This window comes from Pantherophis guttatus, chromosome 4 (genome assembly GCF_059756535.1).
Source record: "Pantherophis guttatus breed Tessera chromosome 4, ASM5975653v1, whole genome shotgun sequence".
NCBI classification, from domain to species: domain Eukaryota; kingdom Metazoa; phylum Chordata; class Lepidosauria; order Squamata; family Colubridae; genus Pantherophis; species Pantherophis guttatus.
Window position 1 is genome coordinate 35,514,610 of NC_142066.1, and position 16,395 is coordinate 35,531,004.

A 16,395-nucleotide genomic window follows, 5' to 3' on the forward strand; every position below is an offset into this window, starting at 1 on the left:
GGCGAATAGGTAGTAAAAAATGCTTTAAAAAAGTAAAAAAAGGCTTGGATGATCACAGCTGTGCCGTGGGATCACCCAAGCCTTTTTTTTACTTTTTAAAAGCATTGTTTTACTACCTATTCACCAGAACTGGTAGTAAAAAAGTGCTTAAAAAGTAAAAAAAAAAAGTTCTGATGATCACACTTCGCTCAGCTGATCGTCGGAACTTTTTTTTTTTTACCTTTTTTTACTATCGGTTCGGTGAACCAATAACATTTTTTACTACCGGTTCAGGCGAACCGGCCCGAACTGGTAGCATTTCACCTCTGCATTAGTTGAATGGTTGATCTTACTATTTAAACACCCTCATAATGCATTAATAGTAAAAATTCATAGATATTTTTATAACAAATAAATATCAAAAAATGTCTTCTATGGTTGAATTAATTTAAAACCAACGGTAGAATGTATGTATTAATTTCGTTTAGTTAATTAATTTTTCTCAACTAATTAAGAGAAGTGAGAAATTCTGATTTTTTAAATTTTTGCCAACGTTCTTTTTTCAAATGAATACACTAATATTTAGTATTAATATTTCCTAAATATATAACTTGAACCTATGCAATCCATGGAGTTTAATTTCACTATTTTTATTTGTTAAGATATAATATATAAGATAATATATATAATATATATAAATATATTATTTTCCCCACAATAGCTCACTTGAAAATGTAATGCACTATTTATTGCAGCTCTTTTTCCTATCATCATCTCTATTACTTTTGCTGTTTTAAACTATGCATATTTTTATTTCAGTAAAATAAGGCACAGCTCCCTTGACAATGCTGGGAAAGGTAGAATTATAGTGGTGGTCGGTGGATTGTTGGAAGAACTGGAGGCCAGATTATCCTGGAGAAGATCTGTCTATGTGATCACTAAGAATTGATACTGGCTTGATAACACATAATCAATCAATCAATTAACCAATCAACAACTAGACATTCAATTGCTTTATTTCTGAATGTGGCATCAAATGCTGCTTTGCTAACCATCACTAAAAACAATAAGTTTAGAATCACAAGTTATAAAATATTTAAAAGAAAACAAAGAAGTAGTATTCTCAGCTTTTTAAACTACAGAATAAGTGAATATTTCTTTGGTGTAGAGTATTGAGAAGATACATGCAAATATTCACATGCATTAATAGAATTGAAGATATTTCTAGAATCTATATCTGCCAAATTGATCAATGTATTATAACTTAAATAAATGTATATTAGAATGCTTAAATGAAATTAGTTCATATCAGCTTACTGGGTCTACTACATTTGCTTTTTATATATATTCGTGTTTAAAAAGAAATAGCATTTTCTCTGGAATTTCATATTAATGAAAACTACAGGACAATTCCTGTGGAACGAAAAACCTGCATGAGAAAAATAAAATCTGAGTACTTAAGACAATATGAATAATCAAGAAGATGCCATTTCCTTGCTAAGACTGCTTAATTAAATATTTCACAGTGACATTTATCGTATATTTACATTTCTTTTCATTGAAAAACTGAGCTATTTTTCTAATTTTAAAAACACAGGTTTTCTACCTGAAAAGCAGAATTCCACGATATATTCTTTAGATTCTGTACTTCATTTTCTGATAGATCCTTGTCTCTTGCCCACGTTGGCTTTCATTTTCCAATGCACTCTATAGAGAAAAGACACAATTCCACCCACTTTTCTCTAATGTACAAAGGTTGCCCTATTGTTTCAGCTCAACAGATACTTCTGAAGTTAGTGCAATTAAAGAAATTTATACATGCTTTGTTCTTGTTTGTTTCTTCACAAGTTTTTGCTTTGTTTTGCTTTGCTTTTCGGGTCTGGTTTATAAACGTATTTCTTTCATTTTTAAAGAAATGTTTATAACATCCATTATCTATAGAACTTTTGATAGCTTACAGGCCACAAGGACAAATACAATAGAATAATAAAACAAGTAAAGTAGAAAACAGCATTAGTTAAAAACATAAATTTAACACACACAATATTTATTGATTGGATTTGTATTTTGCCTATCCACTTCAGAGCACACTCAGAAATAAAAAAATAACACTATCAGAGGTGTCCAGGGACAAAAAAAAATATGGTAAGTTTCTGATTACCATGTTCCAAATGTATAATGCAAAGTCTGATTGCCACTATACATTAAATGACAGATTATTAGCACAGACCTTTCTTCTATAGGTAGATGCAATCTAATGGAAGCCTCTACTGCTTTCTTATATAACATGGCTTTCCCTGTTGAAGCACATGGGAGGGTTCAGCTCCAATTTTAATATCTTTTTTCCAGACTTATTTATTTATTAAATTTATGTTCAAAGTGACTCTGGGTGGCTTACAATTAAAATATTGGGTAAATAATAAAATATTGTTTAGGACCGTTTCTACTTTTTATACTTTTCTCTGTCCATTTTGTCCTGTAGGCATTGTTACTTTCCTCTCCTACCCTTGGCCACACCTCCTCCTCCAGCTTCCTGCCCATTTAAAGCCAGCGTTCCTCTTCCACTGGCCCACACCCAGCTCTGGCTAATGGGCCTCTGCCCTTATGCCACGCATCCTTCGGCCTGGCCCATTCACCAAGACACCATTTGTCCCAGGCCTTTGGCCACATGGGACAGTTAGCTGCCAGCCAATTGGGTGGCAGGCAGAAGCCATAGTGCTTCTGCCTGCCAGTGTGCAATTGCAGAGGCTGTGGGGCTATTGGGGAGGTGCATCAGTTGAATGGTAGAGGCTCATGGCCTCAGGCACTTGCTAGGGTAAGGAAGGAAGGGAAGGGAGAGAAATCGCATTGCTCCCTGCCTCCCAGCCCCATGGAAGCCTGCAAGATGCTCCCATCTCAGCTTCTATCATCTCTCTTGTTCTTTTCCTTCCCAATGTCACAGCCTGCCTGCATGTCTTCTCCCTCACTGCCCCTCTAGCAGCCTTTTGTGGTGATTAATTTTTCTTTTCTCAGTCACTTTTATTTTCTTTTTGACTAAACCCTACATGTCAAGATCCAGCTCCTGCCAAGGTCCCCTATACCTGCCTGCCTGACACCGAATGGGCAGTTGGGATCAGCCAGGTGGCAGGGAAATGGAAAAATGCACCGAACTGCTTTAGGTAAAGATTCCCCTTGCGCATATGTGCTAGTCGTTGCCAACTCTAGGGGGTTGTGCTCATCTCCGTTTCAATGCCGAAGAGCCAGTGCTGTCCGAAGATGTCTCTGTGGTCATGTGGCCAGCATGACTAAATGCCAAAGGCGCACGGAATGCTGTTATCTTCCCATCAAAGGTGGTCCCTATTTTTCTACTTGCATTTTTTACATGCTTTTGAACTGCTAGGTTGGCAAGAACTGACAAATAATGGGAGCTTACCCAGTTACACTGCACTAGGGATTCAAACCATCGAACTGCCGATCTTTAGATCGACAAGCTCAGCATTTTAGATACTGAGCCACCATATCCACCATATCCCTACAGTTTTAAAGTGCTTTAAGGAGGCTTAAGTAAGTTTTACGTCCACCCCAAACATCTCAGCCTTGCACAAGTTCTGCGGTTGCATTTGTTGCTGCAACTTCCTTCCTGGCTGCCACATGTATACTGGCCCCTCTTCTGCCAACCACGATGAGCTGTTGCAATGAGACCCCCAGGTTTGTTTGGAAGGGAACAGCCAGAGTGGGTGTTGCTTGGTTGAGTAAGCCGGATGAGATCACTGCAATGGCCGGCTTCATCCAAAGAAGTTTTTGCTTGGGGTGGGTATCCTAGCTTTAGAACAAGAGTGGGAAGGAGAAAGAGAAAGAAAAGGAGACAAAAAGAAAGGGAGAGAGACAGAAAGACAGAGAGAGAGAAAGAGAGAGAGAGAGAGAGAGAGAAGGAAGAGACAAGAAAAAAAAGAAAAATGAAAAGGGAAAGAAAGAAAGAAAGAAAGAAGGAAGGAAGGAAGAAAGAAAGAAAGAAAGAAAGAAAGAAAGAGGATGAGGGAAGAGAAGGGAAGGGAAAGAAAGAGAGGAAGGAAGGAAGAAAAGGGATAGATAAGAAAGAAAGAGGGAGGAAAGAAAGAAAGGGAAAGATAAAGAAAGAAAGGGAGAGAGAGAGAGAAAGAAAGACAAATAAATAAATAAATAATAAATAAATAAACAAATAAATAAATAAATACGGAAGAGAAGGGAAGGGACAGGAAAGTAAATGATATAGATGGATGGACGGATGGATGCTCGAGCAGTAGACCTTTACAGAATCATAGAATAGCAGAGTTAGAAGGGACCTTGGAGGTCATCTAGTCCAACCCCCTGCTCCAGCAGTAGACCTTATATTATCTGGGCTATTTTGATGCCTCTAACAGAGAGGAAAATTCCCAGAAAAGGGAGAGCATTTACTAGATCAAAGCTGCCATGCAGAGGAAGTCAGAGGTAGACCTCAACTTATGACCACAACCAATTCCAAAATTTTGGTTCCTAAGCAAGAGCATTGTTAAGTGAGTTTTGCCACATTTTATTCAATCCATAATCCAACAGTGGACAGCAATCACTGTGGACCAGTTGAGAACTTGACAGCAAAGGCCTGCCAGATTACCGATGATTGATTTACTCATAATGAAAGGGTAAGGGTACCCCTTGACTTATGTCCACTCAACTTATGAACCTCAAGATTTATGAGCCTTGAGAGTTATGTGCCTCGGATCTCTGTTGCTAAGCAAGACAGCTGTTCAGTGAGCTTTCACCCATTTTACAACCTTTCTTGCCACCATTGTTAAGTGAATAGTTGCAGCTCTTAAGTAAATCACATGGTCGTTAAGTGAATCTGGCTTCCCCATGGACTTCAACCCAGAGCTCTTTTATCAGCTGCAGAGGCCTTTCCTGAAGGTCTCTGATAGCAAAATGGAGGCCAGGGGTGCCACACACATCAATCTAGAGCCCATTTCTCATCTCAGAGGTTCCTGAAGGCATCTGATGACAAAATGGAGGCCAGGGGCGACATGTGCAAGCAGTGGCAAGTGGCCGCGGAAGTGGGCCAGCAGCAGGTTCCTGCTGGATGGGGCCACCATGAGGTGAGTCAGTGGAAGACTTCCCCCAAAAATAAGATCTGGTGCCTTTTTTGGTGGCAAAAAATAATATTATAAGACTGTGTCTTATTTTCGGGAAAACAAGGGTATCTAGCTATTTCATTAATATTCCCTTCCCTTCGCCTCCCTCCCTCCCTCCCTCCCTCCCCTCTCTCAATCATCCATCCATCCATCCATCCATCCATCCATCCATCCATCCATCCATCCATATCAGTCACTTTCCCTTCCCTCCCTCCCTCCCCCTCTCTCTCTCTTTCCTTCCTTCCTTCCTTCCTTCCTTCCTTCCTTCCTTCCTTCCTTCCTTCCTTCCTTCCTTCTTTCTTTCTTTCTTTCTTTCTTTCTTTCTTTCTTTCTTTCTTTCTTTCTTTCTTTCTTTCTTTCTTTCTTTCTCTCTCTCTCTCTCTCTCTTTCCCTTCCTTCCCTTCCTTTCTTGTCTATCCCATTCCTTCCTTCCTCTTTCCCTTTCTCTTTTCCTTTCCCTTCCCTGCCTCCCTGCCTGCCTCCCTACCTCCCTCCTTCTCTTTCTTTTCCTTCCTTCCTTCCTTCCTTCCTTCCTTCCTTCCTTCCTTTCTCTCTCTCTTTCTCTTTCCCTTCCTTCCCTCCCTTTCTTATCTATCCCCTTCCTTCCTTCCTTCCTTCCTTCCTTCCTTCCTTCCTTCCTTCCTTCCTTTCTCTCTCTTTCTTTCCCTTCCTTCCTTCCTTCCCTCCCTTTCTTATCTATCCCCTTCCTTCCTTCCTTCCTTCCTTCCTTCCTTCCTTCCTTCCTTCCTTCCTTCCTTTCTCTCTCTCTTTCTCTTTCCCTTCCTTCCCTCCCTTTCTTATCTATCCCCTTCCTTCCTTCCTTCCTTCCTTCCTTCCTTCCTTCCTTCCTTCCTTCCTTCCTTCCTTCCTTCCTTTCTCTTTCTTTGATTTTCCCTTCCCCCTTCCTTCCTTCCTTTCTATTTTTTCTTTCTTGTCTCTCTCTTTTCTTTCTTTTTTCTTTCTTGTCTCTCCCCCCCTTTTTTTCTCCTTCCCCTTCTTTTCCTCCTTTTCTTTCTCCTCCTAAGGCTAGGATACCCACCCCAAACAGAAACTCCTCTGATGAAGCTGGCCATTGCCAATGATCTCATTCAGCTTACTCAACCCAACAATACCCCCCTGGCCCTTCCCTTCCAACCAAACCACAGCAGCACATGCTGGTTGGCAATGGAGGGGCTGACATGCATGTAGCAGCCAGGAAGGAAGTCGCAATAACAAATGCAACCACATAAGCGAGGCTGAGATATTTGGGATAGATGTAAAACTTACTTAAGCCGCCTTAAAGTGGTTCAGTGAGTTTTTCCATTTCCCTGCCACTTGGTTGACCCTGACTACCTGTTTGGTGTCAGGCAGGCAGGATCAGGTACAGGGGATTTGGCAGGAGCTGAATCTTGACATGTAGGGTTTATTCAAAAAGAAAATAAAAGTGATTGAAAAAAGAAAAAATAATTACCACAAAAGGCTGCTAGAGGGGCAGTGAGGGAGAAGACATATAGGCAGGCTGTGACATTGGAAAGGAAAAGAACAAGAGAGATGATAGAAGCTGAGATGGGAGCTTCTTGTAGGCTTCCATGGGGCTAGGAGGCAGGGCGCAATGCGCTCTCCCTCCTTCCCCTTCCTTTCTTACCCTAACAAGGGTCTGAGGCTATGAGCCTCTGCCATTCGACTGATGCACCTCCCCAATGGCTCCACAGCCCTTGTGATTCACACTGGCAGAAATACCAGGCATTCACACTTGCATAGCTTCTGTCTGCCACCCAATTGGCTGGCAGCTAACTGTCCCGTGTGGCTAAAGGCCTGGAAAAAACGGAGTTTCGGTGAATGGGCTGGGCTGAAGAGTGTAGGGCAAAAGGGTAGAGGCCCATTAGTCAGGGCCAATGGTGTGGGAGGGCCGGCAGAGGAGGAAATATGGCTCTAAATGGGCTGGAGGAGAAGGAGGCATGGCCAAGGGTAGGAGGCTGATCGTCCATTCCGTTCCTGATTCCCTCTTATCACTGCCATAAGAAGAGGCATCTGCAACTTAACTTTTATTTATTCTAGATTCAGCCTCTCTTTCTTTTTCTATCTCAAACTCTCTCTCTTCCAAGAGCCTGCATTAGACTGAATGGTGGTCTCTTTCACAAGAAAACAGAATGCAAAGCATTCTTGGGGGCTGCACAACACATAAGCAATAGCAATAAACAAACTTTGCTTCTTGGAAACTGCCTCGGTCTTTTCAAAGGAAGTCATAACCTTTTCTTAATGTAACAATTGTTGAGCAAGATATTTACAAAAACATTTAAAATTCAGTTTTTATTCTGATTGTTGCAATATTTTCAGGATCAGACTCAATAATAATAATGAGAGTTAGAAGTTTAAATATATTTCTCTTTAATTATAATAGGCATTCTATATTCACTGAATATTCACAGATAGAAGCAAAGAAAATGGTGAAGGTGGCTCCTTATATATACAAAGGGTGGAGCCAAGAGTGGGAGTGGTGAATTATGAATACATTAAGAATCAAAGAATAAGTTAACCCCTGATATCCCATATATACATTATTTACACATTAGGGAATAAGGCATTTACATCTGACAAATCCCCCTCTAAATGCCGGTTCGCTATACAACACCAATTACATTCAGATTCAGGACAATATAAGACATACAATTTGGAAGTTAAGTATTTGTGCTGTTTAGAAGGTAAAGGCTTCGTCAATATGTCAGCTAATTGTTCAGAGGTATCACAATGTACTGCTTTGATAAATCCATCTTGAGACAATTGTCTCACATGCTTAAATTTTATATCTATATGCCTGGATCTTTGTCCAATGGCATCGGATCTAGATATTTCAATGGCTGCTTTATTGTCTTCATGCATAACAAAAGGCAAAGCAGGTTTTTTTCCAAACATCTGAAATTAAATCATTAAACCATACAAGGTTATTTGCAGCTTTGGATAAACAAACATATTCCGCTTCTGTGGTTGAAGTGGCTACCAGTTCTTGTTTACCAGTGTACCAGTAAACTGGACAGTCATTTAACAGAAAAATATAACCAGAAGTACTTTTTCTGCATGATATATCTCCAGCCCAATCCGCATCTGCGTAACATGTAAGTTTTGGTTCTTTATTATCACTAGGTTCTAATACTAGGCAAAAGTCTAATGTACTTTTCAGATATCTTAAAATTCTTTTGACAGCTTCCCAGTGATACACTGTTGGTTTGCTAACGTGCCTTGATAATAAATTGAGTGGTAATGCAATATCTGGCCTAGTCCAATTAGATATATAAAGAAGTGAACCTATGACTGATCTATAAAATGTATTATCCTTGAATTCAGGGGAAGATTCATCAGTATTTCTAAGGAAATCAGTTTGCATAGGAGTGTCACAGGGTTTGGCATTGTTTAAATTGCATTTGTTTAGAAGTTCAATAATCTTATCTTTCTGAGTAAGTTTGAATCCCCTTTTAGTTTTGTTAATTTGTACACCAAGGTATTTGTTTACTTTACCTAGAGATTTCAACGAGAAATGTTCATTTAGCTTGTTTACAAAGATTTCTCTTCTCTCTTTGTGTTTTCCTATATATAAAATATCATCTACATAAATCAATACAAATTCAATGTAATCATCACTCTTTTTGACAAAGAAACAGTTATCAGCAGTGGTAGCGTTGAAATCCATGGTCTTAAGTACTTTTACCAAGCAATCGTACCATCTTTTGCCAGATTGCTTTAATCCGTATAAACTCTTGTTCAATAGCCAAATTTCATTTTTATTAGTGTACTGACTGTGAGGTGCTCTTACATATATTTCCTTATCTAGTTTTGCGTGTAGATACGCAGTCTGTATGTCATATTGAAATACATCAAGATTGAGTGCGGATGCTACTACTAGAGCTGTTTTAACACTCTCTGTTCTTACTGTGGGGGAGTACGTGTCAGTATAGTCCTCCGGATATTTTTGTGCATAACCTTGTGCAACCAATCTAGCTTTGTATAGGGTATTGCCTCCTTCTAGGTTCTTAATCTTATAAATCCACCTGGTACCAATAATTGTTTTATCTTTAGGTGCAATCGCAGGTGTGAATACATTTAATCCTTGCAAACTTTCCATCTCTTTTTCCATAGCTAGTTCCCATTTTTCCTTTTCTTCACGAGGGAGTTTTAATACTTCCTCATATGTATTAGGTGTTATTTGTTCACCATCCATATGCATTATGTAATCTCTGTATTTATTTGGTATTTGATTTCTGTTGTTCCTAATAGCTCTTTCAGGTTTGCTATGGTAGTCATGCAAATATCTTGCTTCCTTTTTTGTTAATGTGTCTGTCTTTATTTTGTGTTGACTATTTGTCCATGTTTTGGTTTTGTTTTTATTTTTGTTGATATTTTGATTTTCTATTGTCCCTTCCTCACGAGATTTTGTATCTTTGCATTTATTTGGAAATATTTCATTAAGATGTAATTTAGACCAGTTGGCCTGTTCATGGAACACAGCTGTTCTGGAAACTATAAATTTGTTATTATTATCAATGAATCTGTACCCTTTGGTGCCAGTTTCATATCCCATAAATCTTAGTCTTCTGGATACGTTTTCTCCCTTTCTTCTCAACTGTTTAGGTATGTGTACGTCTGCAGTGACCCCAAATATGTGCATGTGTGCTAATTTTGGTTTCCTATTATACATCACCTCATATGGTGTCTTATTCACAATACTGGACCAGGTTCTATTTTGAGTGTAATTTGAATAATGTAAGGCTTCTGACCAAAATTGTTTGCCTAAACCAGCATCCTCTAATGTGCACCTAATCATGGTTTGTAATGTGGAATTCTTTCTCTCTACAATCCCGTTCTGGAACGCAGAAAATGGACTAGACGTGTAATGTAGCATTCCTCTATCCTTTAACCATTGGGAGAATTCTTTAGACATGAATTCACATCCCCTATCTGTCATAATTTGTTTTATTCTGATATTATGTTGTGTTTCTATGCGTTTGTAAAATTCCTTAAATTTTTGAAAGGTTTCATCCTTGTGTTTTAATGTGTAAACAAAACCATAGCGACTGTAATCGTCTACTATTGTTAGGAAGTAACGTTTTCTATAAGTGATTGATGGAGTTAATGGGCCAACTAAGTCCATGTGTACTAAGTCAAAAATTTTGTTAGTTGATCTGGTGGATTTTTTTGGCCTAGGACTAGTTTTTAGTTTAGTAGATTTACATACTGAGCATTCCAAATAATTTTCACAATTTTTTATTTTGACACCTTCTGCGTGTTCAGTCATTTTTTGTACTACAGGAAAACTTGCATGTCCTAACTTCCTATGTAAGATATGAGCACACTCGTCATGAATTGGTTTACCTATTTTTGGTTTCTTCTCATTGTGTGTATCTGTGTGATCATGAGATATTTTACATTCATCATTGTCACTGTTACTAATATTTTCATCATCTGCCTCAATACAATCTTCCATATTTGAATCAATGTTATGTAACCATCTTTCTTTTGTTATCAGATAGGGTAGGCCTCCTTTAATCATCACAGTGCCTACATTTGTTTTATTCTTCTCTAAAGTTGCTTTTCCCTTTGAGAAAACTATATTGATGTCAGAATCTCTGCTTAGTTTTATGGCACTTAGTATGTTATGAGGTATTTCTGGTATTAACAATACCCCCTCTATTTTTCCTAGACCAGGCAAGGTCACATTCCCTCTGCCTAATACTTGAACTTTTTCTTGATTAGCTACCTTTATTACAAACTTATCTTCTGTAAATGAAGACAATATATTTTTGTTATTAGTGGTGTGATTAGTTGCCCCAGAATCAATAAGCCAATTATTGTTCTCATTTTGTTGCGTTTTAGTGCTGTCTTGTTTATTTAGTCCATTCAGTGAACCAGATTTTCTCTCTTTTGAATTTTCTCTGCCCCCTCTACTTTCTCTGTAATTTGGTGGGCTTCTATATTTATGTCTATCTGTGGAAGACTGTCTATAATTATATTTATTCTTATATTCTGACCTATGTCTTTCCTTTGAAATTTTAGGACAATCTCTTCTATTGTGTTCCCTGGACCCACAATTGTGGCATTTAAAAGTTTCATTATATTTTTCTTGGAAAGCTACCTTCCTAAAAGATTTGTGTTCTGTGTGATTGCTATAACGATTTTTTCTTGAATTGTCTTCTGCTATCAATTTGTTAGACAGATTTTCTATTGATAAATATCCTAGATTGATGGTGTCTAAGTGTGACATAAAACTATCCCATGATGAATCAAGTGAGTTGATAATAACACTTTTCATTGTTTGATCTGAAATCACTTCCCCCCTCAAATGCAGCTCAGCTCTTATTTTGTTTAAAGATATTAAATGCTCACTTATGGAAACCCCTGGTTTTACTCTGGAAGAAAAGAAGTCCTTAGACATTCTTGTGGTGGTAGCTACACTATCGCTGTGAAACAAATTAAACATGCATTGAATTATTTCTGAAACAGTTAGATTTGGTTTGATGCTATGATACATTGCAGGAGACACGCTAGATATTATTAAGAAAAATGCCTTATGGTGTAAACAATCTATTTTTAAAGTCCAAGGTCTTCTTGGGGGACTAGTGATAAAAAATAGTAAATTTTCTTTCATAAAGACAACCTGGAGCTGTTGATACCATTCTTGCAAATTAATGCCATCAACCCTAAGTTTTGGGAAGTCACTGGGTAAGTTTCCCACATTATTTTGTCCATTACTTACAACCTGAGGTAGTCCGTGGTCTCGCAAGTGTAGGAAATTGCAAAACGGCATTGGGATGCTCGCAACGAGTCTGCGCGGTTCTCTGGCCAGTTCAAGTCTTTCCGGACCGTCTACGTAGTTTCGCACATGCGCGTTGTTCATTTCTTCTTTGGCGTCGTCGTGGAAGGTTCTCTCCATTGTAGCTCGCTCGCTCCGTTCCTCTTCAGACGAGTCGGTCTCTGGCTCGGTCTTAGGAGTTCTGATGGCGGCGACTGTTCTTCTCTTTCTTTTGGGTGCGTTGGCACTTGCTTCGGTTTGCGGTGTAGGGCGGAATCGACATGGCTCTCTGGGCTCGGGCGTCGTCGCTCTCGAAGTCAGGATGGGAGCGTGCATGTCTTGAAGTATCGGCTTGTTCGCTTGCTTCTTCGTTGGCGCTTTGGAAATTTTTAATTTTGGCCCAAATGCAGCAAAAAGCGTCTTCATTGCTGACTTTACTTGGGATTTCGTTAAGTCGTCTTCATTTTCTGATTCTGGCTCTTCCGAAGAGTTTGAATCCTCCTTTTCACTTTCGTTGTCTGATAACGTTTTTCGCGCCAGAAATTTTGAACTGAGCATTTTGATTGGCTCTGCTTCGCTCACTTTGGAGGCTTGTTGAAACCAAGATGGCTGCCATTCAAAATTTCGCGCGGGATCACATTTTTTCTTTTTCATAACGACTTTCTCTGTAGTCATATCACTCACAGTTTTTTGGTCTTTGGGTTTCTCTTTAGCGATGTTTTTCTCTCTCGCTGCTCCGCTGTTCTTCAGCATTTCTTGGAGGTTCGCGATGAGGCTTTCATCATTCTTCTGGCTTTTTAATAACTTCAATATCTCTGACCTGAGTTCGTTATTTTCTATTTCGATTTCCTCCTGGCCATCATTTTCATTTATTAATTCTTCTTCTTCAGTGGTGTATTCTTCGGATTCTCTCGAAATCGTGTTTGTGGATTCGTTGATTATTTCTTGTTCAGTTTCTATTTCTTTGCTGTAGGCCCTGGTGTTGGGCCTATCTTTCTTAGACATTTTTAGGTATTTATTGAGTCAATTAACCATCCTCTGCTACCAGTTTGTTGCAATATTTTCAGGATCAGACTCAATAATAATAATGAGAGTTAGAAGTTTAAATATATTTCTCTTTAATTATAATAGGCATTCTATATTCACTGAATATTCACAGATAGAAGCAAAGAAAATGGTGAAGGTGGCTCCTTATATATACAAAGGGTGGAGCCAAGAGTGGGAGTGGTGAATTATGAATACATTAAGAATCAAAGAATAAGTTAACCCCTGATATCCCATATATACATTATTTACACATTAGGGAATAAGGCATTTACATCTGACACTGATAAAAGAGTTAAAGTTCAGAACATTTGTTATAATTACGTTTACACTAGTGTAGGAAATAGATCACTCCCCACCATTTTAAGGTTAATAAACTAAACTAAATATTTTTTTAGGGTTCATGTTATTTTATTTCCAGGGAGCTAAACCCCCCAGAACCATAAATATAAGCTTTAAGTTGCTAAATTCTTGCAGGATTTCCATACATAGGAGTGGACTCAACTTCCATATTCTCATTATGTTTTGTATGTTTCTGTTTATCCAATAAATGGCTAATTTAATATATAACCTCTGATCCCTGGAGTAATAATGTACTTTACCTCTCCTTTATCTCCAGATGGACTTTGGCCATCTCTTTCAGTTAATTGGGGCTGTTGGTATGATATAGTTATGCATGCAAGAAATAAAAGCAACATTACCTGTCCTCACCTTATTTTGAAGACATTAGGCTGGGGACTCACATGCTCAACCATAGTTAGGCCTTATTGCATCCCATCCTCTATTGGGCTTGATTAAAATCTCATCAAGACATAAAGCAGGGCTCAGAATGGTTTCATTCAAGTACCCTGTTATTACCATGTGGCACAAGGAGAGGAATGCTATGCAATTAATCTTGTGGCAAAACCTAGAGTTATATTCTTTGCCTTCCCAAGAAAATATAAATTCATCTTGAAAATATGAATCAACTGGAAAGAGCATTGGATAAATCTATAACTGCATACCATGTTCTATCATTTTTCTCTGTATTTTCTAACAGAATCACCATATCTTGCACTGCTATTGTCAGTGGTGGGATATGCTTATTTAATTGACAGTAATCTACTGTCATTCTACATATCCCATCAAGTTTTTTCAGAGGCCATAAAAAGTAAAAGTAAAGATTTCCCCTATCCAGTCATGTCTGACTTTAGTGGGTGGTGCTCATCTTTGTTCCCTAACCTAGGAGCTAGCATTGTCTGAAGATGCTTCCATGGTCATGTGGCTAGGATAACTATATTCTGAAGTGTATGGAATGCTGTTACCTTCCTGAAATGGTAGCTACTTATCTACTTGCATTTGCATACTTTTGAACTGCTACATTGTCAGGAGCTATGGCTTGTGGTACTTAGGTCTCAAACTATCAACTTATTAAAAGAAACAATTTCTGGTCTTAAAATTATCACTTCTAAAAACCCTGTATAGTTTCAGATATCTCTTCATTTCTCCAGCAGCCTGTACTATCTAATATTTACTGGCTTTTCAGGTGAGAGTATTTTCAAAGGTATCTTCAAAGGTATCCACTTTGTACTTCCCACTAAAACAGTTCAAATTCTAAAGGCAAAAGGGCCCATTGGGATCTGAAATTCTTTGCCTTCTGCAAGGCTGTTCTTTTTTTTTTTTTATTGAGTTTTAAACAGAGATATAAAGACAATACAAAAAATACAAAGACATTACAAAGACAAACAAGTTCCCACCACCAACCTACCCACACCAAGCTTTACATATATGTTTTGATCATCATCAGAATGTATATTGCTTTATAAGTTAATATATAAGTAATACTTTGTCAATTTGGATGTTTTAGATTGGAAATAATCTTGCATCTCCTCTTAATTTATTTATTTCCGGTTTTATTTTTTCTACCCTATTTTCTTTCATTTATATTTGTACTGATTTTCTTTTCTAGCCATTGATACCACTGGTGCCATACAAGATAGAATTCACTTTCTTCTTTATCTTGGAGGTCTAGTGTCAGTCTATCCATTTCGGCACATTCTGTTATCTTCGAGATTAGTTTGTCTTTGGTTGGGAGTTGATCTGATTTCCAATCTTGCGCAAACAGTAACCGTGCTGCTGTCAAGATGTGTATGATGAGGTATTTTGTCTCTTTGTTGTGTTGTGTTGTTATCATTCCAAATAAAAAAAATTCTGGAGTGTTTTCTACTTGTTGGTTTATTATTTCTTCAATAATTTCCTTTGTGTCCTTCCAGTATTGTTGGGCCTTTGTACATTTCCACCAGGCATGGTAGTATGTCCCCTTTTTTGTTTTGCACTTCCAACAGCGTGGGGAGGTGTTTGGATATATTTTGGCTAGTCTGGCTGGTGTTAGGTGCCATCTGTAAAACATTTTTATGAGGTTTTCTTTGTAGGGTATGGCTCTTGTCATTTTGATGTTCTGTTTCCACAATTTCTCCCAGTTTGGCTTTTCAGGTGAGGGTATATTCAAAGGTATCCACTTTGTTCTTCCCACTGAAACAGTTCAAATTCTAAAGGCAAAAGGGCCCATTGGGATTTGAAATTCTTTGCCTTCTGCAAGGCTGTTCATGAGGAGGCTACCCTACCCCTCCTCAAAAGAAACACCTGGCTGAGGGTGATTTAACTAGAGGCTGGGGAGGATCCATTCCTGAGGAACAGCTGTTTGTCTTTGGCATGCACACCCCGGACTTTTGGAAACATTGATTCATGGATTTCAAATCATGTTTCAGCCTTTTGATTTGAATACCTTGCTTTGCGAATTCGGGCTCTGGATTGCACCTTATGGATCTTGTTTTCCAAACTCTGCACTTAGTTTATGGACTTAGGCTTTCTTCCTTTTGGGGGTATTGGTTCTGGTGACAAGAGGCTGCCACAAAGAAGAGGGGGTCAACTTTATTTATTTTATTTTATTTTATTTTATTTTGTCAAACATGTACAAGATAACAGGAATAAGTATAAACATGGATATGAACACAGAAAATGGGTACGGATAAATGGGGACAGTAGGACAGGGACAGAAGGCACGCTGGTGCTTATGCACGTCCCTTACAGACCTTAGGTTTAACTTATTTTCCAAAGCACCAGAAGGCAAGACAAGAAACAATGGATGGAAACTAATCCAGGAGAGAAGCAACCTGGAATTAAGGAGAAACTTCTTAACAGTGAGAACAATTAACCAGTGGAACAGCTTGTCTTCAGAAGTTGTAGATGCTTCATCACTGAAGGTTTTTAAAAGACACTGGACACTCACTTGTCTGAAATGGTATAGGGTGTCCTGCTTGAGCAGGGGGCTGGACTAGAAGACTTCCAACTTTATTCTGATTGATTGATTGATTGACTAATCTGTATGTGAGAGACAAAATACCAGGATGCCTTGCATAGCTGAGGACTTAAAACCTCAGGGAAAACCTCTGTATCAAAGGGCTCAGGTCAACACATAGCCCATACTTTTTACAATTGTAAACCAAAGCAAAC